Here is a 13,733-nt window from a genome sequence, read left to right as displayed (position 1 = left end):
GATATTTGATTGGTCTCTTGGGCCACAGGAGAATTTCTTTCCTGGCCTGGGCTTCTCCCCACTCTTCTCTGTTTCCTAGGTGAGGGTGGAAATGCACAGGAGGAACTTCCTGGCAAGCGAGTGTGGAGGTGTCCTGTTCGTTAGACACAGGTCCCCCAGCGTTTGAGGGAAAGCTCTTCCCTGAAAGGATGCTGAGAACTGGGATACCCAGGGCATAAAGAGGGTGCACAGTTTTCTAAGTTTTAGCAGGAGCCAGCGGGGTACAGAAGAAAAAGAGCATATGCTCTTTGGGGTTATAAAGCAGGGTGCTTTTACTAAGCTTCTCATTTCAGTTCAAGCCACTCAACTTCTGACTCCTCATCTGTAAAATGGGGATGATAATAACCCTTAAAGGTTTCCCGGGAAGACTATATAAAGAAACTACTGTCTGTAAAGTAACAAGCCTTGTCTCTGTGCAGAATAGCAGGCCTGGAAATAGTAGTTAACATCATGGCCCTGAAGGGGCACAACATTTTCCCTCAGACCCTTCTAGATTCTTTGGGCTCATCTAGTCATCAAATTGACATAAGACAGATAAACAGGAGAAAAAAACATTTTCATACATATAGGAGCCCTATAAAAACATGAGATCCAAAGGGCAGCCAGGGAACTGAGGCTTATATAACATCCTAAGCTAAGGGAAGGGGTACTGGTCTGGGTCTGGGTCTGGGTCTGGGGTCAAAGGGCAGGAAGGCCATTCGTTCACAGGAAGGGAGAGATGTTTGGAAAACAAAGTTGCCTTGTGGTGCAGATAAGTTTCTTAGGTTTAAAAGAAAAAAAGGGGTATCTCTAGTAATCGTTCTCTTCTTGGCACAGGCCCCCTTTCCAATGCAAATTTAGGCGGTTGATGGGGAGGAAAAGACCTTTTCCTGAATCTGCTGCGTTTTAACTGCCTTTAGCTCAAAAAAGCCTTATGTCAAAGAGACATATTTTGGGGTAGCAAAATCTGCTCCCTTTTAGCCCATTGTAGTCTGTCATAAATACTAATGCAAGCGGCAGTCATCATAAGCTGCCAGTGTCTCCCAAAGCCGTGGGGACAATGGGAGGCCAGCCCACTGCCCCTCAAGCCTCCTGCTCTGGCCTTTTTCTGCCTTTTTCTTTTCTTTTTCACCTCCTGTCTTTCCCAACTCCAAAGCTTGTTCTAGGCACTATCCACCTCTCCCACCGAGGATCTTCTCCCAGTCTTCATTCTGGCATGCCTACCAAGTCCATGTCCAAAGGTTATGGGACAAGGGCCTCCACCATTGTTCTCAGTGAGCCGTCCTCGCGTCTCCCCCCATGTGCCCAGACCCATGTCAGCTCCCTCCTGTGCTACAATGCTGGCCTCCCTGCCTCCTGGCCTCCCTGCCTCTGACCCTTCTCCCTGCTGCAACCCCCATCTCTACGACCCACAGACCTTAACAAGCCTCTTAGGTATAACCTCTGGAACGACGTGCACATACACCTGTGGGTGCTCAAGCTGATCCACTGAGCACAGAGAGACAAACGTCAGCACTTTATGTTATATCTCATTCATTTTAGTTTCTATTTGTGAATGTTTTCAAGCTGACATTTACTGAGCACTTACTCTGCTAAGCCCCATCACAGCAGCTCTGGGGCACCATCATATTTTAGAGGCAGGGAAACTGAGGCACAGCTATGTACAGTAACTTGCCTGTGGTCACACAGCCAAGAAGTGGCCAAACTCATGCTCATAGAAGTATTCGGGTACTATAACGTATGTGCCTAATTTAGGAATAAAGGTACACAAATTAGGGCTGAATGCTTGAAATATATGCATATATATGAATATACGTATGTGTGTGTGTATATATATATATACACATACGTATGTATGTGTATATATATATATACGTATTGTATATATATGTATGTATATATATACGTATTGCATATATACTTATGTGTATATATGTATGTATATATATTTGCTATGATTATATAATTAAAAGTTTTAGATTAAATCCATACTTTTTATCTTGGCCTTCCAGATATATTCTGTCTGGCTACTGCCTACCTCTACACTCTTCTTTCTAGGGACTTCCCTCCCATTACAGAAACACAGGGCTTCGAGTCTCCAGGTGTTGGAGAGTGCTCTTCTCTCTGAACATGATGCCCCTATCTCAGGACCTGTCCGCACAGGTGAGAGTTGAACCGCAGGGGAAAATTTGTGCTTTAATGGGAACCTATATTGCCCAGAAGACACCTTCCAGGTGATCTGGTTCTGATTCTAGGGGAGCTATTTTACAACTCTGGAATTGTAGATAACTGATAGCAATGCAAAATAATCCTTGTTTATAGACATGTAAATCCTGTCCTATCTACAGAGGTGCAACGGGCTTTTCTCCTGACCGTGAAAGAAGCAGACTTTGCCTCCATTTGCACATTCATTTCAATATTCCTCATCTAGACGTGTGCCAGCTCTTTGGACTCTTCCGGTTTTAACATCTGCCCAGTTCCCTCACTGACTCATGAGCTACATGAAATTTGGAGCACATGGCTATTTTCTATCTGTATGGGAGTCATAATATTATCCTTATTTGAGAATGATCATTAGCGAAAGTGAGTTTTGACCAGAGCCCATGCTCTTTGCTCTCATCCTGTTCATCAACCAACCATCACTGAACACCTACTTAGTTCTAGGCCCCCGTGTTGGGTGCTGGGGGCCAACGATGAGTAAAACATGGTTCCTACCATCCAGCGACTCCAGGTCACAATACTGAGACAGGCGGGACACACATAGAAGCTGTGGGAGCAAAGTGAGGAGTCCCTAGCCCCCACTTGGAACATGGAGAAAGTTTCCTGAGAATCCAGTAATAATTAAGATAATAAGATAATCGCATTACAACAGATACTAAACTTCAATCCAAAAACATTGGACAAAATATAATTTTATGGTGACTGGTACTTAAGTGAAGTGAGGTAAACCTTGGCAACATCTGGTTTCTTATGAGATATGTTAGTAATGACACTTGGCCTATGCTACATTTTAAGTAACAACGTACCCTTTTCCAAAGAATATAGATCAATGCTCCCAAATCCCGTGTACATAACTGATTAGTTGGCATTGTTCAAACAATAATCATCAAACAGCCATCCCTATGGGGGAAAAAAAAAAGTACATAGCTACACAACAACGGGACCAGGCCAAAGGAAATGCAAGTATGTGTGGATTTGAAATTAAAACTAAGACACACATATATCTAACTGAGCTCAGGACTGGTTATCCCCATGCAAGCTCATCTCTTCACCAGGTCAACTGATTTTATTCATCTTTGTATTCCAAGTGCCATGCCCAATTCATTTATTCATTTATTCATCCATTATCTGCTGACCCCTCATTCATTCTAAAATCTGAATGCCCATTTGGGTCGATAGATGCTTGAGGGGGTATGTAATGAAAGAAGACTCAATTCTTGTCTTCAAAAGTCTCACAGCCTTGTGGATAGGGATGGGGGGCAAGGTCTACATGTAAATACCCATAAGGCAAAGTAGTTGTGTTCTACTCTAGGTTATATTTAGAGGGAGGGAAGAGCAGAGTAGACAGTGATAACTTGGGTGTGAGTAGGCAGAGAAGTTTCTACCAAAGTGAAGATGCAAGGTGAGGCTGGGCCAGACAAATCTGACATGGAAGCTCATTCCCATTTTCAAAAGCATGCGTTTCAAGAACATCGTTAAAGTATAATGTTTGCAAAGCTAAAAGCGTGCCTCTCCTACACATATAAAACAGTGTCAAAGATTTCATTCATCTCCTTAATTAACAAGATGTTAAAACTAGTTCAAATGAGAAATTAATGTAAGAGTAAGATTCAAGATTGGATACAAACCTGGTTAATGTCTCACAGGCCAAAAAACAGTGATCTTCCGGTTATTTAGACAGGATCCTGACCATGCTGCACTTACCTGTAGGTTCAGCGAGCTGGGCTAAACACCCTACTCAACATCCACCTGTCTTGGGGTTGTGTGAACCCCTCCAGTCGAGCTCGCAATGATCCTGGCAGGGAAACTGATCGGATGACAAAAGGTCTCAACCATCCTTGTTCTTTGTGTCCCTTTTTCCTAGGTTTTACTTGAAGGATATAATGAAAGTTTATAGGAAAGAAGTATTTAGGCATTTGGTATTTAGTAAAGGGAAACACATCATATTTTAAGGTCCATGGTGTCATAAAAATTAACTATAATTTGGAAATAGGTGTTAGATCATACTGGGTGTTCTCCCAGTGCAGTTCTGGGCGTTGAGCCTTGATTGGCTTTCTAGTGACTGGGCTATTACTATAAATTCTGTAAGGGCTGAAGTTAACTTGCAGTTTTCCTTTCCTTTCCTTTCCTTTCCTTTCCTTTCCTTTCCTTTCCTTTCCTTGTTTCCTTTCCTTTCTTTATTTTTCTTTTCCTTTCTTTATTTATTTTTGGCAGAGATGCAAAATTTCTGACTGTATTGAGCTCACATGGTTCGCACTACAATGACCTCAATGGTATTTCAATGGCAGCGAGTTGACCCAGTTTGGGGCTTTTCCATGTCAAAAGTAGTGGTGGGAACAGCACAATGAGTTGATTTGCCAAATCTCACTCTCCCTCCCCAGAGCTCTGAGAAGATTCAACCAGCACAGAATAAGAGAGGGGCTGGTGTTTTTAAGAAATAACTTGTTATGACTGACAAGTTATTTGGGGCCTGGGGGCAATGGGGCAAAGTGGTATGAACAAGTTGTGACTTGCGTTCATGAGCGGGCAGATTCTGAATCCTGGACCTGAATGAAAGGCAAGGGATTACCCCCAGGCAGGGGTGGGGAGGTGTTAACCAGAGTGAGACGTAGTCCATTGTGCATGTTAGCAGGACTGCTCTGAAATATTGGGGGCATGACACTCACCTGGGGGGGATGGCGATTATTCTCAGGTGGATGATAAGGGCTTGAGTATTTTAGAGAAATATTGAAATGGCAGAATTCACAGAGTTGGTAACAATTCATTTGCAGAGGGAAAGAAAAGCTGAGAATCTCTCGTAGTTTTTAAGTGGGATTATCTGAGAGGAAAGTGGTGTCCTTTAAAAAAATAGAAATTAAAAGCAGGTTTAGGAAAATGGGTTGAAGATGACAATTTTGGTCCCAGACATAGGCACTGGTAAAGGTTGAGACATGTCAGTGAACTGGAGAGAATCAGAGGGCCTATTGGCTCTTTGTTTTCCACGATGGGCCTGCCTTGGAATAACATAGCCCTTGTAAGTCTTTACAGAAGCAACACAATCTGAGGCTCGCATCGCAATTCTGGCAGAACGTGAAGTTTCCACGGTCCTTTGGCCAATTATTTATGAGGATTTGAGTACCTGCCGTGTGTCAGGCATGTGCTAGGGACTACTCAAACATTGTCTCTGTCCTTTGAAAGTTCAGAGTATCTGAGAAGTTAGCAAGAGCAGGTAAGAGTGGGGGGCCAGGAGGGGGCAGGAGCGTCACAGAGAGGAGCCCACCCTTCTCCTGGCTCTGGGCATTCACTCTCTCCAGGGGCACAAGGTCAGCTGGCCACAGGGTTTATGTGCCGCCTTCCTCTGATACAAGAAGTCACTTGCAGGAGGAAGGGGAGAAAGTAACTAAAAATAAAGTGGTTTCTGATTTGAGTGCGTTGTGACAGTCTTTAGGTCATTTTAAGGAACAAGTGCCTGTGTTCATGCAGGAAGAACTTGGAAATCAGCAGCCATAGATGATTTGAGTCACAAAATGTTCAAGGCCTGAACCAGGCTTCTAGACATCCTTCAGACATTGCTTCTCCCTAAGGGGAAGAGAGAACCTAATTTCCATTCTCTCTTCTCTCCCCTAGTCTCCCTCTCTCTTCTCTCTCACCCACCCTGGCGCCCTGCCTCTCTCCCTCCCTCCCACCTTCCCACCACCTCCTTCTTTCTGGAACATGGGTGCTAAGAAATAAACTGATTTAATCCCCTTACTCCCCAGTCCATATAGCATAATATCACCAAAAGTTCAGGTTTAGGGACAAGGTCTGAAGCCTTTTAAAGGCTGCATATCTTTTCCAGCAGCCCTTATTGGAGGGAGGTGAGGCTTTCCAACTACCCATCTCAGTCTCCCAAAGACTACCCTGTCCGTGAAGCCTCGGCCCAATTAGAAATGACCCTCTGTCCTTGAAGCTCGCATCACGCTCGACCTGCATCTCTCTTTCTTTTCTGTTTCTCATGAGAACAACCTGCATAGATAGTGAGTTTCACTGTGGCCTCCCTAGTGCCTGGCATAATACCAGGAACACAGCAGGTGCTCATAGTCTTTGATGGATGAGGGAATTTACCACTGACTCCTCAACACCTATCACAGTGCTGACCACCTACGAGGCTCTCCGTGGTTACTGAATGAATGCATAAACATAAACTCGGCTTTTCTCTCTAACAGATATTAGAGACTGGGTGAGTGGTTACTGTATGGTTACTCCTTCCCCACTCCACTCCCATCCCTGAGCCCAGGTTAGCACTTTGTTAGTACTGGGCACAGACTGAAAAACACTATTTTGATGAGGAACTCTCTGTACTTGGCAACTTTCATATAATTCTAAAATTATTCCACAATATGAATTAATTACAAAACTTAATTTGTTCTTCCTTTGGAAATTTTCTTCTACCGGTTAACCACCAGAATACTTGGGAAGTTCTGTTTTATAGCTCTTTTCATTGAGAACCCTGCTTTTTATTTAACAATTTACATGTATTTATGTGAAAAACCATTTATATAACATTCATCCTGTGCCAAGAACCATTCTGGGTTCTTTATAAATATAACTCACTGAATCCTCGTAAGAGTCCTGTGGTAGTGATATTCTCTTCTTACAAATGAAAAATTGAGGCATGGAGGAGTTACATAATAGGCATCAGGAGGCACCAGGCAGCATAACGGCTGGTCATCTTAGGATGTTGTTCTTTTCCTGGGACTTCTTTTCTCGTGTGCTGAGACACAGTCTCTGTCCATTCAGCCTGAATAACGCAGTGTATGAGCTTCTGTCACGGCAGAGCTCCTGAACAAAGGCAGTATCACACAGCTCAGAAAGAAAGGCCACCACGTTTGATTGTCCCTGCACACTTCATGGAAGAAAGAATGATCTCTCTCTCCATCAGTCTGCACGCGAAGCCAACTTCATGTCCATTCTCAGCTACTGAGTCCCGGCCAAAGGCTAGCCTGGCTGACCTCGTATATTGTGTGTTTTTCTAACTCTCTGAGTCAGCTCATCCATTCCCAAATGTTTTAACTGTTCCTTTTATGCTGACCACTCTCCCCAAATTCTGTCTGCAAACATCTCCTCTGAGATCTGGTCCTGTGTGTCCCCTGCCCTGTTGTGCAGCTGAGATCGCCATCCCTTGGGTCACCCAAGCTGCCTTTGTGACCACATCTTCCACCTCCTGTGCTGATCTGCTCCCCTACCACAACCTCCCACCTGCAGGTTCAGATGCTTCTAACTCTTTTCAATCCATGGCCCTGGCTCTTCCTTTCTCTCTTCCTGAAATAAACTCTAATCCCTGGTCCATCTGGTAGATTCCTATCTATATTTCATAACTCATCCCAAATGTCTTCTTCTCTTAGAAACTTCCCTTGATGTTTCTAGGTTGCAGAGGAGTTGCTTCTGAGGCTCTACTGACTGTCAATGGTATGAATTCCCCATGCCACCAGTTCCCAAGTCTGGCCTAAAATGATTCTGTACAATTTTTCTCAGGATTTTCATTTTTTGTTTAATTGACAAACATAAGCTGAACTACACAGACCTTAGATGAGTTTTAACAAACACCAACACTCACAAAATAAACACATCAATTAAGAATGAGAACATTGTCAGCAGCCTGGACTACTCCCTCATCTCTACCAGCCAATTCCCATCTCTAGCCCCATAGACAACCATCGTCCCATACCTTTCGGCAAAGATTCAACCTGTGATTTTCAATTTCATATAAGCAGAATCTTACAGTATCTCTTTCTTTTTGTCTGGCTTCTTTCATTCGACATGTTTTTGAGATTAATCCTTGTTGTTTCATATATCAGTAGTTTAGTTTTTATTACTGAGTAATATTCCATTGTATGAAGATACCATAGTTTGTCCATTCTCCTGTTGATGGACATTTGGGTTGTTCCCAGTTCTGTGCCATTATAAATAAAGCCACTGAAAACATTCTTCTACAAGTCTTTTGTGAACGTATGTTTTTACTTCTCTTAGATAAATAGCCTTTCAAAGTGTCTGATCTTGCTGCTACCAACTTACCAAACTCATTTTCCATCTTAAATATTTTCGACGTCTTTCCTTGACTTAAAGGCCCAGTCCAAGTTTTTAAGGACCACTTCCACAATAAATCTATGAAAGAGCCATAATAAACCCCCAAACTCAGAGGAGCTAAGAGGCTTGTCCAAGGTTGTTGCCCAAGGGATAACACAGAACTAGAAGATAGTTTCCAGTCCCAAGGCCCCACCTCTTTCCTTTCTGAGAATAATGCCACCAATGCCACCAGTGGTATGTGTACTTGGAAACATTACTACCCCAGTCCCCTTCCTGGAAGCTCCCTCAAGTTAGCCCCCTTTTCCTCCAGCCAGTGTTTCCTTCAGGCTTGCCCAAAAGTCGAGGGCCCACAAAGGGTAGGCACCCCAAGTCCAGTATCCATTTTCCTACTTTATTCTCTTGCTACCCTTGACAAATAAATATCAACCAGCCAGCTACGGATATTCTAATATTCCCTGATAACCCTATCATGGAGGAGAGGGTATAGATAGTCGAGCCATCAAAATATAACTCACCTAGGGCCAAATTCAGCTAAAGGAAAACCTTTGCGTGTTTATTTCACACCAGATGCAGGGCATACAAAGATGACTAAGGGCCAGTCTTGAGTTTCACGGAATTCACAGCCTAATGAGGGCAGATAGATTCGTAAATATTGCATACAAGAGAGGCCTTCGCATCAGCTGTCAGTGGTGGGGGAAGACTCCCTTTCTGGAGGAGCTGTGACTGGAAGTTTTCTTGGAGGTGACAGTACTCGCGATAATCCTTGAAAGCTGATTTGTTAGATTTCTACATGGGAAATAGTGTGAGCCAAGTCCCAGAGGCAGGGAGGGTAGTTAAGATAATGAAGGCAATGACCAGGACAGTGTGGCTGGGGTTTCCATTCAGGGCAATGGTGAAAGACAGGGTGGTGAGGTTGGCTGGCTGGGACTCCAATGCCACGCTCCATAGGTTGCGACCTCCCCTGATGGGAATCAGAAAGCAGGCGTATGTTTAGGAAGATGCTGGAAAGCTGAGAAGATGGACCAAGGAGGAGAAAAGAACAGCTAGAAGCCCAAAAGTCTCATCAAATGAAAGAAGACACAGGCCTTGAGGTAGAGCAGGGACAGTTGTCAGGAAAGGCACAAAAGTGAGAAGCCCGGCAGAGAAGTGATGACTTCAAGGACAAATTAGCCGAGCAGAAGAAAGGGGCTCTATGGCCAGACCCTGTAGATGGCAGCCCCAGGGACAGAAGTGCTCACCGTGGAAAGTGAGGGCACAGGACAAGCCTGAGATGAGCAGTGATGGTCATGGAGCCAAGGCCTGCTTTGGGGAACCGAGCCCCAAAGCAAGCAGGCCTGACAAGGTCAGCCAAGATGTTGCTTGTTCTATTTGTTCGGGTTTGGCTTGGTTTTGTTTAGGTCTGGGTTGGGCAAATGCTACTACAGACTCCTGGGAGCACAGGGAATCTCTCTCTGGATTGAACCAAGCACTGAACAGAAATTAAAGTTGAGAATACACGTCCCTCCCCTCCTCAGACACCCTCTTAGAGCAGAAAGCGTGCCAGCTGGGGAACAGGGAGACCTGAGTTCTGGCATTGCCACTTAACTATGAAGCCTTGAGTCACTTCCCACACACCCTGTGGTCCTCGGCTTCTTTCATCACCATCGTAGCACCTGCCTCAACCATCCTTGTGGCTTGTGATGAAGACCAAAGGATCATGCAAACAAATGAAGTTTCGGGAGGCATAGAGTGCCATTCAAAGAGAAGATAGTCTTGCTAACACTATCATTGCTGTTACCGTAGGCTGCCTGCCAGGAAGGGAGAGTTACTGATGGGATCAGCCCTTTGCACTGGCACCTAGAAAAGGTAAAACCGTCACCGGCAACATCTTGTTTGGCCCAAGAAAATTTAAATGCTCTGTGTCTGTTGACCCAAAAGTATGACACATTTTATGGCATGCTTGTAAGTAGCAATTTTCCACGAAAAAGAACAATGTCCCTTGGCTTGAGGGTTTTTAGCAAGAGTTACTTATTTTTTCCCCCATCAAAGAACTTCTAAAGATTTCTGGAAACACCAAATCACCCTTGAATCCTTTAATTTCCTACTAATTATTCACAAAAGTACTTCTGACTAATATAATAGAGTCTAACATCCTGAAGAACATCCAACATTTATCAGGACAAACTGCGAGACTCAGAGCAGGGAAAGTGAAGCAAAAGGGAATTCACAGGCCCCGCATCTCGCCCTGATGTAAGGGGCTTGCACCTAAAGGGATACTCTGATGGAAAGAGGATTTTTTACAAAAGGGGCAAACTCCTCATGGAGAAAGAAAACTAGACCCTGTGCCAGCAATGGAAAGTTCTTTGTTGTGTTTGGAACGCACACCTGTTGAGCATACACACTCACCCCCATCACCACCCCTAAAAAGACCTTGTGGTCCATTCACATGGGAAGTAATCGAGGGCCCTATATTCTAAGAGTTTCCAGAGTTTCCAGAGTTTCCTGGGTTATTGCAAAGCAAGCTGTTGACCATTTATCTCTGCTCAAAAGAGACTTAGCTGTGGGAGCTGCCTGTTCAATTTCATTTTCAGTCACCAAAAGTGTGACTTCATTACTTCAGGGTCAATTCAATAAGATTATTCTGCCACTTTGTGCCAGACACATTGTCCCAGGCCTGGAGTTAGGTGGCCTCTGCCTCATGGTGCTTACAACCCAGGGTATTAAATTAATTGGGGTCAAGAGCAAGAGGAGATCATTGAGAATCCTTTCTGTCTGCAAATGTCACACTCCTTGAGTGCTGCTATCTGATGTTTGTTTGTTGGTTGGTTTTTAGTCTTCTGCCAACCCAGAATGAAATAAAGAATTCAAAAAAAATCAGGTTAACTCAACCCGTGTAGACGAAAGCTGCACATTTAGAACTCCCCAGGTCTGCATAGGAGCCAGGACGCTCTTTCTGTTCAGCTGCCTATAGTGGTCAGACTAACCTAAACCCATTAGAAATCTTAACTGTCCTCAGCCAACTCAGCAAAGGCTTCAGGTTGCAACGTACGGGAAGACAGAGCTAAGAATAATACTGTGATTAAAAAAAAAGAAAAGTCAGTGAAAGAGAAGAAAAAAACATTCTAAGTGAGGATTGGGCAAAGTCTTGCAAAGCAATACGAAGGATACACAGGGGAATCCTTCTCAAGGTTGAATTGGTGACTAGACCAATTTGCCCTCCCTTAAAAACACTGGCATTGATTAGCGAGTGTGACTTTATGGGCTATTTGCAGCTTTAGTTTTCATTCCAAGAAACTGGCAGCGTCCCTCACCACTGATCTCCCCAAATTGATGGATGGTAGCAATTATCTAGAGTTATTTATGTAATGTGTTGTAATAGCAGCACAAGTTAGCTGTCACTTTGACCCAGACACCCCCTCGCCCAATTATAAAGAAACCCCATCACAAAGCTGCCTTCAAACCGGGGGCTGGGGAAAGAAACAAAACAAAACAAAACAAAACTCTTCACTCCATCTCTTAAGGAAATAGGAACTTTGAAGGCCTTAGAGAAACCCATGCCTCTTCGGTAGAACTACTTAACAGTATTGCCAATATTAACTTGTCTTTATGATTTATCAGTCCATCCAGGCACTTATTCCTGCCTGTTCTCATAACAAACAAAGATTATTATTTTAAAGACTAAATTCTATTTTTTCACCAAGAAGATGGATGTTTAACGACTGTGTATTAAGTGCAAGGCATTGGTCTTGTCTCTGGGGGGATGCAAAGGTGAGTCAGAGCTCCTGTGCTCAGGAAGCAAGGTGCCTCATCGTTAAGACGAGAACAGGGATAATGACCATCATAACCACCGTTCTCATTTATTGAGCACCTGTTGTATACCAGGCATTGCACTAGGTACTCTGACACACTGTCCCTTACAACTCATGGATGAGACTGTCTTCTCTCTTGCCCTCTGGCCTTTAGTCATTGATTTGTCTACCCTTCCACGAGCACAGGGTGTGCTTGTGCCTCAAGGTCTTGCACTGTTTCCTCTACCTGGACTTTTCTGTGCCTAGATGTCCATGTCCCATTCCCGCACCTCATTTAAGTTTCTGCTCAAATATCCCTTTGTCCAGCAGGCCTGTCCTGACCACTGCAGGTAGACCAGCAGCACACTCACCCTCACCCCACTTGTTTCTCTTCGGAGCATTTATCACTCCTGACAAATTATATATCCACTTGACTGGGATTCAGACAGCTATGACAGCTGCACAACACTGTGATGTACTAAAAACCAAGGGTGAATTTTTAAAAATATTTTTTAATGCTTATTTATTTAGAGAGAGAGCACAAGTCAGGGAAGGGCAGAGAGGGAGGGAGGGAGAGAGAGAATCCTTCGCAGGTTCCATGCTGTCAGCATAGAGCCTGATGCAGGGCTCAAACTCACAAACTGTGAGATCATGACCCGAGCTGACACCAAGAGTCAGGTGCTTAACCAACTGAGCCATCCAGGTCCCCCACCATGGATAAGTTTTATACATGAATTGTGTCTTAATACAGCTGTTCAATCAAATAATAGAATGAAAACAGTGTATTGTCTCTTTCTCCCCACCGAGGAGGCAAGCTGGACTTCGTTCTCTTTTCAGTTGTATTCGGGGCCTAGAGAACCAGGGGGCACAGAGGAACTATTCAATAAATATTTGCTGAATTGAGGGAACATGTGAGAAGGAACCTTAAAAACCAAACCAGCATTGATCAACCACAACAATGTCAGTATTTTTCATTCTGTCAATAATGATCAGTTTTTCCTAGAAATTGAATAGATTAATTCCTGGCACAGTTTGTCTGCTTCTTAAAGAATTAGTTGGAATCCTTTTTTTCCTTCTTCTCCCTCTCCCTCTCCCCCCTCCCCCTCCTCCTCCCCCTCCTCCTTTTTCTTCTTCTTCTTCTTCTTCTTCTTCTTCTTCTTCTTCTTCTTTCTTCTGTCAATTGCAATGTCATCAAACTAAGAAGTAAAAAGAATACTTAACTGATAGACATTTCTAGATTCACACATTGGCTCTGTCAATTACAGTGTATGACCTCAATGAAATAACTCATTCTTTTGAACCTCAGTTTGTACAGCTGTAAAATGGGGGATCATAATAGCTTACTGAGTTTTTATGAGAATTATACAACAGGATACACATGGGATATTCTAACAGCATCTAAACGTATATTAAGTGGCCAAGAAATGTTTTTACACCTGCCAAAACACCAGTGAGAGAGCTTGAGGATACTCAAATTTCATCTACAGGTACAACAAAACAAACAAACCCTGTTTGCCAGATGTGTGAACCCGGATTTCAAAGCAACTAGAAAATGCCATGACTGCCCTTCCACTGGATGTCTAGTTACATCCCCACTTCACTTCCCATCTTCATGAATATGGACCTCCTTGCTTCCACACTGTGGGCATTGATCAGCACAGCAGAGTAGAGAGAGTGCTGGCT

General features: G+C 43.7%; 1 long non-coding RNA gene across 1 annotated transcript; it reads left to right on the top strand.

Moving 5' to 3' along the window:
* Positions 1–2,030: 2,030 nt before the first annotated feature.
* Positions 2,031–3,168, top strand: LOC121034427 (uncharacterized). Its single transcript, XR_005792420.1, has 2 exons — positions 2,031–2,181; positions 2,367–3,168. It is a non-coding gene; the product is annotated as an uncharacterized LOC121034427 (long non-coding RNA).
* The last annotated feature ends 10,565 nt before the right edge of the window (positions 3,169–13,733 follow it).

This window comes from Herpailurus yagouaroundi, unplaced genomic scaffold (assembly GCF_014898765.1).
Source record: "Herpailurus yagouaroundi ecotype Mexico unplaced genomic scaffold, PumYag 160, whole genome shotgun sequence".
NCBI classification, from domain to species: domain Eukaryota; kingdom Metazoa; phylum Chordata; class Mammalia; order Carnivora; family Felidae; genus Herpailurus; species Herpailurus yagouaroundi.
The sequence above is the reverse complement of the archived record's forward strand: the minus strand, read 5'-3'. Positions and strand labels throughout refer to the sequence as shown.